At 47.7% G+C, this 14,935-nt stretch overlaps 1 protein-coding gene across 2 annotated transcripts in view; it reads right to left on the bottom strand.

Moving 5' to 3' along the window:
* Positions 1-2,271, bottom strand: part of NCK2 (NCK adaptor protein 2) — an 88,345-nt gene extending 86,074 nt beyond the window's left edge. For both annotated transcript variants that reach the window (XM_065646568.1, XM_065646578.1), the window contains exon 1: positions 2,086-2,271. The gene's annotated coding sequence lies outside the window, so the exon portion shown is untranslated. The remainder of the gene's footprint in view (positions 1-2,085) is intronic.
* Between the last annotated feature and the right edge of the window lie 12,664 nt (positions 2,272-14,935).

Here is a 14,935-nt window from a genome sequence, read left to right as displayed (position 1 = left end):
TTTCCTTACGCTCCCACAGAGCAAGCCAGGAAACTACAGAAGAGAGAAAGGGGAGATAGTAAGTTCCCTTTCACTGTAGTAAAAAGCCAAAGGCTGAAGTTCTGAATTTATCATATATTCAGTAGCGAGGATGTAATAAAAATCCAGACAATCAAGCACTAAGTCTGCTGTTGGTTTTGGAAAAATACATCAAAAGAGATTTTGTGTACCACTGTATCACAACAGCAAACAGAAACGTCATCTGGTAGAAGTAAAGGCCAACACAACAGCTAATGTTGCAATGACAGAATGACGGCAATGAGAGCTAACACCATAACGAGTCTGTATCTGTTTCATGGCCTATATAAAAATATTTGATAATTACAGTTCTGATCTTTGTGGTACAGGTGCCTTCTATCTCAACATTTATTCACTGTTCCCAAAAATCACATCTTCTGTCAAAGTCTCAAGAAGCAAGTCAGTTATGAAGACAAAGCAATCTGCTTAATTGCTTATGCTGACTTGGGTCAGACAGAGGATTTCCATTTCCAGAGTTGTGAAATCACTGTTTCTAAAATGCAACATTATTTTACTTCAGAAGTTATAAACCCCAAAAAAAAGAAAACACGGTACCATTAAGATCATCTATGTGGTGCTGACCGCTTCAGATTCCTAAAAAGCAGTGGCAAAACAAGTACTTTCAAACAGAAATACTTCATAAGTTCCTACCCAGTGAGCCCTTTCAAATTCCTCCATATTAAGTTTCCAGTCCAAACTCTTGATGATACAAACCACTCATGGTTAGGCAATGAAAATGTGTTTTTATAAAGGCTACTACCGTTTTTCATGAAAGAGAAGTCTAATGCTCCTACGTTGAGCTGCTAGAACAGTAGCAATATGTTCCTCAGAAACAAATATTGCTTCTCAGCAAGGGGAAGAAATGCGGTTCAGCTAAAGAGTGCTTTAAAATCTTGCTGAGGTTCGGTGAGCATTCAAGTTTTCAAGTAACAGAAGAACAAGACAGTTCTGAGTTAAACACTGTATGTAATTCACGGAATAACCCCGATACACGCAGAGATTCACATGCGCTATAAAAAACACAACAGTGGGAGATGTTAACATAGGAACTAGAGTGGAGAGGCACTCACAATCAGTCAGTCGCAGGTCAGACCTGAATTACAAACCTGAATCCCGATCTGACAACTTTTATCTGAGGTGGGCCACGCTGCCCAGCCCACCAGCAAGGGGTATCTGTTAGTGCGGGCACGATTTTAATTATAAACGGGATGAAAAGACTTACATACTCCACTGAGTTTCCTCCTGAAACACCCAGGGATGCACTTTACTAAGCGATCTGTACACCAGGTACAATTTTACCTAATTTTGGTTTTTTTAGCTTTACGTCCTTTACCTACATTGGCATCGACCGCGTCAAATTGCACCGCGCTCCTCAAGAAAACCCCCGCCTTCGGCTCTCATCGAGCCGAAAGCAAGGGACGGAAAAGCGAGAAGCAGCAAAAAAGGGGGGCGGGGGGGAACGTGACTCCGGAGGCCGCAACCCGCTGTGACCGCCCGCCCGTCCCCGCGCGGGCCGGCAGCGCTCGGCACCGGGCCCGGGAAACTTTCCGGTTGCGCCGCGCTCCGGCCGGGAGGCGCTGCCCGCCTTCCCCCAACGGATACGCCGCCTTCATTCTCCCGCCGGGCCGGGAGCGGAGCCCCGCGGTGAGGGAGGCGGATGGGGGGGTGTCCCGGGCCGCCCCGGCAGGACGGCGGGCGGCACAAAGCGGCGGCTGTCACACACACTCAACTCACAAGCAGCAACTCGGGAGGATGAGGAGGAGCCGCCTCCGACCTCCCCACCACCCCCCCAGCTGGACGTGGCACACAAACACCTCCCCGCCCCCCCCCCCCCCCCCGACCCCCCGTGCCGCCCCCGGCAGGTACCGGCCCTCCCGCCCCCGGGGCGGCCACGGGGCCTCCCCCACCCAGGTGACACCTGCCCCTCCCCCCCGCTCCCGGCGGCCCTTCCCCCCGCCGCCCCCCGCGGCCGCCACAAGTTTACGGCGGGCCCCGGCCCCGGCCCGTCCCGCCCGCGGCCGCGCTTACCTCTGGCCGGCCGGCCGGCAGGGAGCGGGGCGGGCGGCGGCGACGGCGGCGGGGAGGCTCCCAGCCCGAGCGGGCTCCGCTTCTTTGTCTCCTCGGCGGCGGCGCCCACTCGCTCCCCCCTCCGCTTCCCTCTGCCCTTCCCCGGGCGGATGCGGGCCGCGTCCTCCGAGAGGGGCCGGCTGGCTCCCGCCCTCCCCCTTCCTCCTCCTCCTCCGCTCCGCGCCGGACGCGTCCAAGGCCCCAGCCCTCAGCAGCGGCGGCGGCTCCGCTCCCTGCCTCCCCTCAGCCTGCTGCGCCCGGCGGCAGCGACGGCCCCTCCCCCGCCAACCGCCCGCCCCCCCCCGGCACAGGCACAGCCCCCGCCCCCGCCCCCGCCCTGCCCTTCCTGCCGCTGCCGCTGCCGGGATCGCGCGGGAGGAGCTCCCCGGACTCCCCCTCGCCCGCCGGGATGGCCGCCGCTCCCCCCGCCCCAGTGCAGGAAGGCGGGGCAGGGCCGGGCCGGGCGGTGCCCTCCCCTGCGCGCTGCCGGGGCTGCGAGCCGGGACGCGGGGGCGGGGCAACGGGGGGCCCTGCCCGGCTGGAGCGGCTTAGCCCCCCTATACACCCGTCCCCGTCAAGGCCCGGGAGACTCGGCACTCCCGGTAACGCTCCACCGCGGGGAGCGGAAGCGCCCGGCGAAAGTACTGGCGAGCGCGTAAAGAAACGGGAACGGGCGCGCAGGGAGCGCGCAGTTCGGGGCCGGGCTGCGGGAAGGACTCCAGGGCGGGGGGCGGGCGCGCCCGCGGTTCGCCCCGGCGTTGCGAGGGGCCGGGCCGGGAACACAGACCCGCCGCCGCCGGGGAACTTCCAGCCATGGCATCAGGGCGCCTTCGCCGCCCATTGGCCGCGGGCCGTGACGTCACGCCGGGGCGCGCGGGGCGGCCGCGACCCGTGCCCCGCAGCGGCGGTGGGGCCGGGCTGTTCCCGGGAGCGGCGCCGGCAGCGCCGCGTGTCCCCGCCGTCTCCCCTCTCCCTTCCGCCCCGGAGCGAAGTTCCAGCCTCAGCGCCCCCCGTATTAAACCGCGCCAGGCGGTAGTTTTTATTACCGGCGCTCAGTGTGTACCTGCCCAGGTGCTGTTCCCTCAGGAGAGGGCGCCGGGCACGGAAGCCACCCCGAGTCGCGCTTTTCTCTTGCAAAATCGCGCCCCGTCCCCTGATGCGTGGCTGGTCCGAGCCGCCCCCCGCGGCCCTCCGCTCGGGGGAGCGCTGGGATCCCCCGCGAGTGGTTAAAGAGTGCGGGCAGAAGGGCCCCGCGGGGGCCAGGGTCTCCCGTGGGGAGGCCCACCGTGCCCTGGTGCCTTCCCCGGGGCAGGTGTCAGCGTCCCCGGGCTGTGGGGAGACGGAAAGATCGTCCCTCTGGAGTAACCCGGGGACTTCAGAGTAAAAACAGCGGGGGGAGGCCGCTCTGAAACCTCATTAAACCGTTAACCCCTACCAACATGGTGGCTAACAGGAGCCTCACGCGTAACGCGCTGCTGGTCCAGTCTCTCCTCAGGACGCCTCTCCCGGCTTGGGAGGCGAGGCTACACAACACTGCCTTTTCCAAACCTGAAATAAAGTCAGAAGCCGCCGCTGTCTTGTTTTCCCTGACCAAGCTAAAAGTAGCAGGGAGAACCTTGGACAAAGATTTTTCAGCACTTTGAATAGGATGATTAAAGAATGCATGCTCTCAGATCTTTCCATGCTCCTACTTAAAATAGTTCATAAATCCTCGAATAACTCGCTCTTCCCCTTGATAACTTTTTCTAATTCTCACAGCATTTAATTGATGGTTTGGGAAGCCCCAAGAGCCTTCACGTGCCCATGAGATAAACCCGAAAGGAAAATGTGGCTGCTTCTTCCAAGAAAGACTTTGCATGCACCTCGGGGAGGAACAGAAAGCCCCTTTCCTTTCTAGGCCTTCTGGGCACGCGTTTGACTTTGATTGAGAGAGGTGTTAATCTTCCTTTTGAAACAATGATCTGATCATTATTTTTTAGAGCTGCAAAATATTTGGGGTCCCAGCTGCCTCCACCTCGCTGCATGGTCAGGCCTCACCCCAGCCTGCAGAGGCTCAGGCTGAATTTAAATGGTATTGATTGTCCAAGGGCTTTCAGATATAAGACTCTGTTGTTCCTGGAACAAAATGCACCGTGAGAGTGATAAAGGAGACGTGAATTATCCCTCCTCTCCTTTGCATTTCTAATACACGGTGAGATTTCAGTGTCAGTTTTGTCTCTTCTTACCACACCCTGCTAGCGCCATCCTACAGAAACCTTCCACTTTCTTGTTTTTCCCTGCAGCGCCGTTGAGTTGAGGATGTCCAGGGGAAGGTGACATGACCCCACAGGGTTTCCAGGCAAAATTAGACCTCCGAAAGTGTTTGGCATTGTAAGAAACTGAATGAGCAGTAGATCTCAAAGCTTTCCAGATACCTGAAAAAAAATGATAAAGCACACCTAGCCTTAGCAGATTAATGCTAATAGGATTTACCAAGGAAGAATGTTTTAAGGAGGGATTTGGAAGAATACATTGTCTTCAGGCAAAGGACTAATTTGAGGACTCTGAAGCATACTGTTGTTAACTATATTTAATTACATTAAGAACCGATCCATTAAAGCTGGTTTTTTGCGAACTGTGGCTTGCGACGAACAGAAGACAGTGTAGAAAGGCTTTGCAAGGATGTGTGGAAGCGTCTTTTAACTGTCTACTGAATGTATTCTTATGTTTCACCAGCGAAAAAGACCAAGATGTTGCCTACTGAAATATTAATGTGCACTTTTTGAAATGTCATAATTAGCTGTTATCTCTGGAATAACTGTTATTAAGAGGAGCTGGCTGCTTGTGATTTGAGTGAGAATTACATTCTAAATCTGAGAAGATGATAAATTTGGGGGAATCTGCACAGAAGTGAAAGTGGTGCATGATGTGGCGGGCATGCTATTTTGTATAAAGAAAGTAAATATGCAAAGCATGTAGTTTTGCATATGCATAAGAGTGGTGCAGTCCTTCGAAAATATGTACACAGGAGAGAAGAGCATGAATATTTCTCTCAGCCTGAGGCTGTGACTGTATAGTAAAAATAAAAGAAAAAAATGGTTAAGCAATAGAAAGATGCCTCCTCGTCTTTGGTAAAGAAACAGCCTGCCTCTTGCTGCTGCTTCGAACAGGGTTACATACGAACAAAACCAGAGCCTGTGTGACAGACTTATTTCACGATTACATAACGTCTGTCAATTTGTCTTGACATTTGTGTCTTGCACAAGAGGCTAAAAAATCATATTGTGTCTTTTGGCTTGCATTTCTTTGTTTTTCTTTACCTTTCTTTTTTTTTTTTTTTTTCCCACTACCCGTTTTCTCTCCCCTATAGGATGCTGCCTGTGCTTTACCACCCACCCGGCAGAGCAATGGATTCCTCAGGACGGGTGTGTGGCTGTCATCTCCGCCACAGATTCCAGCTGTACAGAAACACACCACGCTAATGTATTTACACCTCAGCGTGGCAAGGACACGATTGCCACCTCGCAGACGGGCTCCTTCCACCTTCTGTGCAAATACCTTCTCCTTTTTCCAGGTGCATCAGGTTTTCTCACCAGCTGGTCTATCTAGAGTACGAGCTAATACCCACTCCCGCAGGCCATTGGGAAACATTTTAGCAGGGAGATAAGAAGAAGAATCTCGAAAGTTGTTTGAGCATCTGGAAAATGGCATTGACTGATTCAGAGGTGCACACCAAAGGTCTTTGTTCACACTTAGTCCATTGGGGAGAAAATATAGCTAGATCTAAATTAACCTGTTTTAAAAATATCTACTCCTGCTGTTCAAAACTGCCTTTTAAAGGCATCGATATAGTAATAAACTCCATTTGTACGTAGGGGGTTGTAATACTGTGTCACTAACAGATGGAGAGGTAAAGAAACACCGGGTACTGTGGAAAAAAACAAACAAAAAAAGCAACAACAACAACAAAAACCAAGCTTATTTTTAATTCTCTCCAATCTGAAAAAAATGTTCATTTTGATAATTCCTTTCAGGAAACTTCCCAGCTTAGGGTTCAGTTCATTTTAAGATGTTGAAAGCGGTGTCAGTGCCTCTCAAAAAAAACCCCACCACCCTCCTTCTTAAAGGATTTACATCAGTACGTATCATCTAGTTTCTGATTAAAGCATATGCTGGATTCCCATGTAGATGAAGGGGAATTACATGACCACTACCAGGGGAGAATAGATCCCAAATACTCAGTTAGTTACTGCTGAGTCACTTAAGTGTATTTGCACAATGATTCTAATTCAGCCTGACGGTAACGCAGCTGCTTTTCTTACTTGCTGCATGGCTGCTGCATCTTCAATGACATTTACGAAAAACATTGAGGGGGAAGAACGTGTCCTCAGAGCTCAAAATGCATCCAAATTCTTCTCTTCAATGGACCAAAGCTACCCAAAGGTGCTGTAAAACTGAAAGCTAAATCTACCAGCAGATCACATTTTATTATGACAAATTCTGTCGTTATCTTTTCTAGACAGTTGCTAAGATTCAAAGTATTTATGTAAGGAAAACAAAACGGTGTTCTGGGCTTTGGAAATGTCAGGGCCCTTGATTGTCCTGTTTATTTAAAAGTGAAAGTGTGCTGAGGGACATCTTTTGAACTCTCCTCAAAGGTTAAAACCAATCTTTCGTAGAGTTTTGAAATTCAAAATATTGTTGCTAAGTGGCTCGACTCTGCAGCGTAATCTCCATTTTGCATTTAAATACCAAATTCTGTCCAGAGCTGGCTGTTCTGCACACTGCAGAGACCCAGGCGTTGCATCTTCCAGCCATGAGGTGCAGCCGTCTCGAGGGAGGAGCACAACCCCCTGACACGTGGCAGGGCTGGGCAAGAGTTCAGATCGAATGGTGCAGGATATAGCAACCCGCTACCAAGGTAGGTTATCTTGGCAAAATGTGTTACCCACACTGGACTTTGCTCAGGACTGCAAGCGGATGCTCCCTTCTCATGGGGAAAAACACGCAGGGAGAGGCAACAGAAGAGAAGCAGAGGAGGTTGTCTCTTACTTGGAGATCCAGTAGGCTGCATGACCACTTTATGGCTTGCATGAGCCCAAAGACCAGTGCTTTCTTTGCTTGGAAGGAGCGTTTTCCAAGTGCATGTAGTTGTTTATCCCTGCTGATGGAGTGAACCTCAACCTGGGGGGCCCCCCAACTGGGCCAAACCCCATGGCAGCTTCCTTGGGGACCCACCAGCCGCAACCTTGCAGCATCTGTGTGCATGGGCAGGACTTCTTTGGCTCATCCCAGCTTGGCGTGGCAGCCACGGTCAGGGGAGGTGGGCAAAGGTGCTTGCTAAAAATCCATAGTTACGTTGATGGATCCTGTCAATCTAATACCTTGGGCAGACGGAGCAGAAGGATGGTGGCACTGATTTGGAACAAGAGGCTGGAAAAACAGCTGCAGGTTACGAGTGAAGGCAACACAACTATCCTGTAACATGACGCTGACTTGGGTTTAAGTTCCTAGTCAGCTCCGTGCTATGTGTCTGCAGCCTTAATTACCAATTTAACACGCAAGAGATGACCTCACCCTTAAGAGCTCTAGCTGATGTCAGAGTTTCACAAGCTAACAATACTGTAGTTGACTGCAGAAAAGTAAATAAATGCTCCTTATTAGCCTTCCCATTTCTTTTATGATAGCTGATGACTAGTCATAGGCCGTGCCTTTGAAAACTTTATTGCCAGTTATTACAGTATTATCATTGTTTTACAAAATATTTGGTATCTCTCAGAGCACCGATTCCAAGAAGCATAAGGCTATGCAAGAAGCTTAACCTTCAAACAATGTTTTCATCCTTCATGACTGCCAGGGAAATTCTGGAAGCCTGATCCCTGTGAACCTAGAAACATGTAGATAAAAGAAAAATCAATGTGCTTTTAAATCAGCATTTTACATTAGTTTCATGATTGGTGTCCTGATTGAATTTTTGAATGTTTGAGGTTGGCAATTCTGAATTAGGTCACATACTGTGAGGAGTTTTCTGGTATTATATGCTGGCACGAAGTTTACCTTCATGCAGCATTTCCCATTTGAATAGGTAATGCAGACTGTCACTGATCAGTACACAAGATTTTAGTCTACAGTCTGCATAGACTTACAATCCACACAGAACAAGCATTGTCTGCAATATACACGGGCTATAGCCAAATCTGCTTTGTCTGGTTTAGAAAATATGAAAGTGTAGTCTGTATTTTACCTTTCAATCTGGAATTAAAGGACAAAAAAGACCATAGCAGTAGCGCGATCGGTAGATTATTTTTCCCCATATCTGCATGATCTACAACAGCAGGGGTAAAACACAATGGACATACGATAACAAACCAAGACTACACCTGCTTCTGATGAAAAACTTAACTTCAAGGTGTTTCATATGGTCAGTTTTTAAAATTCCTCCTTAATGTTACAGAGCTTTTATGATCTCTACTTCTAACAAGTGAAGTCATCATTGTTTTCTAATGAGAAATATGTTAAAAAAGAAATATGTAAATAGGTGTGACTTTAAAATCAGCATGTGGATATACAAGATGATGGACCACTGTTTCCAGTAGAACTGCTACGTAATTATTGTGAAATACGGTGTACTCTGGTATTTTGCTGTCACTCAGCAAATAACCTCAGTCACCACTGTGGAATTAATTGAATAGTACATCAGTACAATCAATTGCTGCTCTAACTAATTAAAATTAGAATTAGCTGAAAGAAAAATAGTATAAAGAACTAACATGATTGAAAGAGAAATTGTCTTGTGACTCCATGAGTTATAACTGAAATTGCTGAATGATCATACATAACAGAAAAACTGAATACAAGACAGCAATATAAAAGTCACTAGTCAAATAAAAATATTACATAAAATAATCTGGAAACACAGAACTGTTAAAAATAGAGAAAAATGTAACTATACAAAATTATAAAATGGGTTGTTAACTGAAATCAAGATAAAGTCAAACTTATTTTAAGTATTGATTGTATTTTAAGCAGAACTCATGTTCCGCACATTTAATTATTTTAAGGAACAAACTTACTTTTTAGTTGTGAGAAAAGAGCTGGAAAAAAATATTCAGGTTGCAAAATATAGTTACGGATTGCTTGGGTTCATGGGTTTTTTTCAGCTTTAAAGCAAGACATTTTTAAGGAGCTACTGCGAAGGCAGCAACCTGGCAGTAGCAAATGGCTGAGCATATCTAACCTCAGATCTGCTCCAGTACCATTCTTTTAGCTGATTCCTATTACATACAGGTATTGTCTAGAGACAAGAGAAATAATTCAGAAATCAGTGTTCCCAGCCTTTGTTTTCTATCTGTCACTGTCACCCAAGTGCTGTAGCTTAGTCAGTAAAGCTTTGGCAGTTTAGCATTCCTGTCTTTTATACGATTACAGTAATAGTTCACTGGGATGACGGAGGGCTAATTTGTAGATGTAAAGCACGGAGGGCATCGTATACAGGTGGTATATTTTAGTGTTATGACTTGCAGCAGTGAAGTCAGTTCCGATTTAGCTAAAAAATCCAGCGCTCAGCTGAAACGTATCAGGTGCTATTATTCCTTCAACAAATTTGGAGTGGATCCATTGTACTTATAGTTTTGACACCCATTAGCCAAATACCTTTGTCATATTAATGTAAGTCAAGACACATTCATCTGTAGTCTGCAAACAGACATGGGCATAGGAAGAAGAGGAGGTGTCCGAGCTGGTCCCATTGGCCAAAAGGGCGGGCAATTCCTACTCCTGGGAAGAAACAGGCTATTCCGGGCCAAGGATCCGCATATTTCCCCAAGTTCCTGATGTGAAATATCACAGCTCTTTCAATGCCAAACCTCCCTTGGGCTCCTGAGAGCGCCCATCGCAGCCACGAGCGCCGGCTCTGCTGCCGCGCAGGAGTCACGGGGAGCGGGTCACATGCTGCTCCCCTGCCACGCAAAAATGCGGCGGTCCAATGCAATACAGAGTTATTTGACCTAATAATAACAACCAGGTCTGATCTAGGTTTGAAATTACCTACACATTGACGTTTAAGTGTGTGTGAAACGAGTTAATTCTTGCAAACTTTTACATGGTGTTTTCCTCCTTGTCTCCTGGAGGGTTTTCTGCAGAGCTCGCCACTGCGGTATCCTCCTTCTCTCCAGGGATTTTGAATTTGGTGGGTGAGATCCCTCGCTGACAGGGCACATTGTGTAAGCAACCTTAATTGCAGCTCATTTACTTTGTGTTGATCCTTGTAGGTCCTGATGGTCCTTTCACAGATCAATCAGGACAAAGACCGTTTCCTCTGCCCAGACCATTTCCTCTGCCCGCACCCCACAAAACAGGTTCATTTACCGCAGGACTTTCCCAGGAGACCACAGGGAAACCTGCAGAGGGTCAAGGCTCAAGGTCTGTTGCCTCTGCAGCCCCCTCAAAGCCCTTGCCAGCCTGGCCAGTGCTGTCTTGCCTCCGCTTGCCAGCTGCTGATTTTGGAGCCCCTGTGAAAGCGTTGGGGCAGGAGAAAAGCTCCGAGTTGTGGGAGGGTGGGTGGGAAAAATTATAACGGGGAGTGGTTGCATTCTCCCCATTCCTGTCCCAAACCTCCTAGTCATGGAGCCCTCTCCACCAAAATACCCCCGAGAGGGGAATTCCTGGGAGGTATCCGAGCTAGAGGGAATTAATTGTGTTAGTGTTCATGTAGGTCTAAAGATTTTGTGAACCAGGCTTTGTGCTGGTCCCCACACTGTTCTTTGCCTGGTGCAGTGTATCACATCGCAGTGTGGCTTTTTTTAATGGTACCTTCCCCTGACAAGTGCCTAATACTGTGCTGGCTTGTGCTTTGCTGTCTGTAACTTTGAAATTGTTTGCAGAAAAGCTGATGGCTCTCACTGATTTCATCTGGTCTTGCAATTTCACCATGAGTCATCCGGTATGGTCTGTACTTTGTTTTGCCTACAGACCAAACTGCCTGAATCGCATCTTTACTTAGGTAGCCTAATGTAAGCTTTCTCTGGGAAAAGAAAAAAAAAAAAAAAGGGGCAAATTAAAAGTTTCTTGCTCTCAAAGTTGTGGAGGCACATTTGAAAGTGTGTGCTCTTAAGCTCTTCTTTACGAGGTGTTAAATAAAAATAAGCCCGCCTTTCCACTTTTAATAGTGCTTATTTGGGGTCATGAGTTATGCATACCAGTGGCTGGCAGTTCTCGTGTTTGGTATCTCTGAAACTTCCACATATCTATCTCCATGTGGGCGCCCAGAAATCGCATTACCCACCCTTGGGAAAGTAGCGATGTTTTAACACCTCACAGGGCAGTGGTGAGGCTCGGTGAATGTTCATAAAGCACTTTGAGATCCACAAAGGGAAAGCACTGAAAGAACAGTAGTCCTGTGTTTTTCGAAGTGCTTCTAAATAGCCTAGGTCTACTTCAAGCTGCATTCAGAGTTTTTTTCTTAATCAGGTTTGCACTATAATGCTTTGCCTGTGCATCTTTATCATGGGGATGGCATGATCGCCACAGCAGCGCAGCATCTACCCATTTACATTTCAGTTTTAGACTTGACTTGATCTTTCAAGGGCAGTTGGTGAGAAGCAGCAGCACGCGGCGGAGCCCGGCAGGACAGCAGCAGGAATCTGCTGAGATGGGGACAGCCGCCCAGTCGCCTTCGAGCCCAGAGCTTTGCTTGCTGCTGCCAACCTGTGGGATAGCAATAAAGTCAATTTCGCACTCTTCTGCCAAAGCTGAGCCTATTGAGAGCACCGATTACAGTGCAAATCCTTAAACTACACTTTTGGGGAGAAGCCTTTTAGTTTTATGATTTGCTGAAGCCAAGAATTCACTGAGTGAGTGCAGCCCTCTCCAAGCAGGGATGCTGCTAACCAGCGATATCGGTGTTGGTTTTAAGAATAACACATTCAGGTGCACCGGCCAGGCTAGCGGAATGGAAAGTTGTCTTTCACACAGTTGGGCTATAAGTGGCATAATTATGTCCATTACTTTGTTAGAGCTGTTACCTTTGCAGTTGTAAACAAAAAAGCCTCGCCAATTTTCCACTCAGTGAAAAAATTCTGTGTGCTTTGACAGCAATACACCAGAGACAGCACATAATGGAAATGTTGTCACCGAGCGCAGCACAAAAAAAGAGGAAAATGGCTGAAGAATTAACTCTCAAAATATGTTTTCGTTTTCCTTTTTCTCTCTTCTTTCTTTTTCATTCTTTCTCTTTTCCTTTCTCTTCCTCTTTTTCTTTCTCCTTAATATAGAAACAAAGCAGAAAGGATTTATATCTCGTATAGGCCTGTATGTCTTTTTTGCTGTGATTTAAGATTTAGACCTATAGCAAATCCACTTTACTTTTCAGTTGTAATTTCCCAGGCGCTTCCTTCTTATGTCTTTTATCAGTGCTGGTTAAATATTGGAAAAATAGGCTTGTGGGCATGGAATTTAACGTAATGTTCCGCATAAGCAGAATAAAGCAGTTTGGGGAATATGTAGGCCAATGAATTTCTCTCAGTTAGATGAATGCTGTACTGTTTTTATGTATCTCTGGGTCAAACTGTGATCTGCTTATGTCCCCTCACCGGGCAGTTCCTTGCCTTCTGAAGGGCAGAATGTTCTTGGTAAGCTATAAATCTGCTTGGTCTCTGCTGCCTGCATCTATCAGCTGAGCTGACACCAGGAAGGAAGCAAACCTGTCCCATTCAGAGCTACATTTTGGGCCCAGTTCTTTTCCTATAGCAGTGCAGAAGTGTGTGTGTTTGTCCTGTATTGCCTGAGTCCTCTTTAATTCAGATTAATTATTTGCTGACCGGCAACAATTGATTATCTGAAATAAACATAAATATTACTCTAGACATTTGTGGTTTCCCTAAGGCTAATTCCTAGATTAAATCATCAATGTTTATACTCTGGGAGAAAACGTTTATTCAAAGCTGGGAGAACACATATCTAATATGAACGTACCCTCAGCAGCCACTGTCTAGGCTGTGTGTGACTATTTGGACAGCTGCCCATGTTCAGGAAAATACTCATTAATCTTTTCCTACTGAGGTTTTACCGATATTCCTCACTCCTCGGATCTTTTCACCAGCAGAGGTGTTCATTAACATGCAAGCAGGACCCAAGGCATGGTGGTCCCTGGAGCACACGCACGGAGGCTCTGGATGTAGCCGCCGAGATGCTCAGCTGGGCAGGAAGGGGAAAGGGTGCACATCTCTCTCCTCCTTTCCAAATCCTGCATCCCAGGTACGCCAGCTCTGGCACTGACTGGACCCTCCCCTTTGACTCACTAGTGCGGCATAAAGCCATGTATGTTTTGCTGTTGTTTGTGTTGTTTGCTTCTGGGTTGTTGAACTGAAGTGTTTCAAGTATGAAGCCAACATGTGAGTGCCAATGTCACCCTGAGATACAGAGCGGGACTGTGCGCTGGCAAGGGCGTGAGGGATGGCTGGGACCTCCAGCTTTGGGGTCACAAAGCAGTTATTTGACTCCCCAGGACTTGTGAAACCAAATCCTTGCAGCAAAGGGGTGAGAAAAACACCCCCCTCAGCCAGCACCTTCTGCAGGGAGCTCCTGCAGCCCGGCACCAGGAAACATGGTGCATGAGGATCTCTTAGAGATCCCACCTCTGCTGTTCTGGCCAGGACAAAGGGGGCCCGGACCTCCTTTGCTGGGCATCCAGTCTCTGTTTTCATATATATTTTAGTGACTCCCTCCTTCCACTCATGAAGCGGTGACACTACACACCCTTTCTCTAGCCACATCAATCTTGCCTTTCCCTTCAGCAGCAGAGCTGGAGGGTATTTGCAGTCCAAGCTGCTGCATGACCATTGTGGATCCATCTCTGAGCTCTGTGCCTGAGCCAAGGCAGCCCGCTGTGGCAGGCCCTCAAGGCAAACAAGCTCTTTATTTTGGGGTTTCAATCAAGCCCAGACATGACAAGACGGTCCCAGGCACAAGCAGGAGCAGAACTGTCAGTATTTAGAGGCTTGTGAAGTCAAACAGGAAGGTTATGGGTTTGCAGTGTTGAATGCAGGCATCATAATAATACGTAAGTCTTTTGTTAGTCACTTAAACCCTTCATCGGGTCAAGCCCTAAGCAGCTCATCAAGTTGCAGTCATACAATCAGGAAGCCAAAGTGATGTCACGCAGAGCCACTGTCCTCATGTTGTCCCTGGTGAACAACTGCAGGAGTGTGGTGAGCCGTCCTTAGCCACCTGAAAACAATTCCTGCAAACTATTTCATGGCCACCCAAAAGTAAGCTGCACGCTCGTCATTTTCGAGTGGTTGGAGAATCAGCCTTCCAGTTCTCCCTAATCTTCTTGAACATTTGGTTTACTGTTTGAGCAGCTATCTAATTTCTTCAGATAAAATTGATAGTTGTTTTATGGACAAGAAAAAAATCTAATACAAGTGTCTTATTTTACATATTTTTGTATATTAGGAACAAATCTTTTATGTACTTCAGGTGGAAGTGGATTTGATGAAGAAACAAAAGCCTCCAAGCATCAGTCTTAGGCAACAGCATTTTGTTATTAAAAATAACAAATAACAAACAGCTGCAGAGAGGGAGGTAGAGTCTATATTGGGAAATTATTAGAAGATTGCAGCCAAGGAAGAGGACGTAGATGGATGTAGAACTAGCAAATGAATTCCCCTAAGTCCTCTCCCACAAATAAATCAGTGGAACGTGGATGACCCTAATTCTGGCAGGGAGAGGCAGGAGGCAGTAACCCTACCCGCTCTGTCACGCTCCCTTTGCTCCCAGTAACACCCCACATCCCCAGAGAACAGAAATCCCAGCTTGTCCTGTCCTGGTGCCG

The sequence above is a fragment of the Caloenas nicobarica genome, chromosome 1, assembly GCF_036013445.1.
Source record: "Caloenas nicobarica isolate bCalNic1 chromosome 1, bCalNic1.hap1, whole genome shotgun sequence".
Classification (NCBI taxonomy): domain Eukaryota; kingdom Metazoa; phylum Chordata; class Aves; order Columbiformes; family Columbidae; genus Caloenas; species Caloenas nicobarica.
The sequence above is the reverse complement of the archived record's forward strand: the minus strand, read 5'-3'. Positions and strand labels throughout refer to the sequence as shown.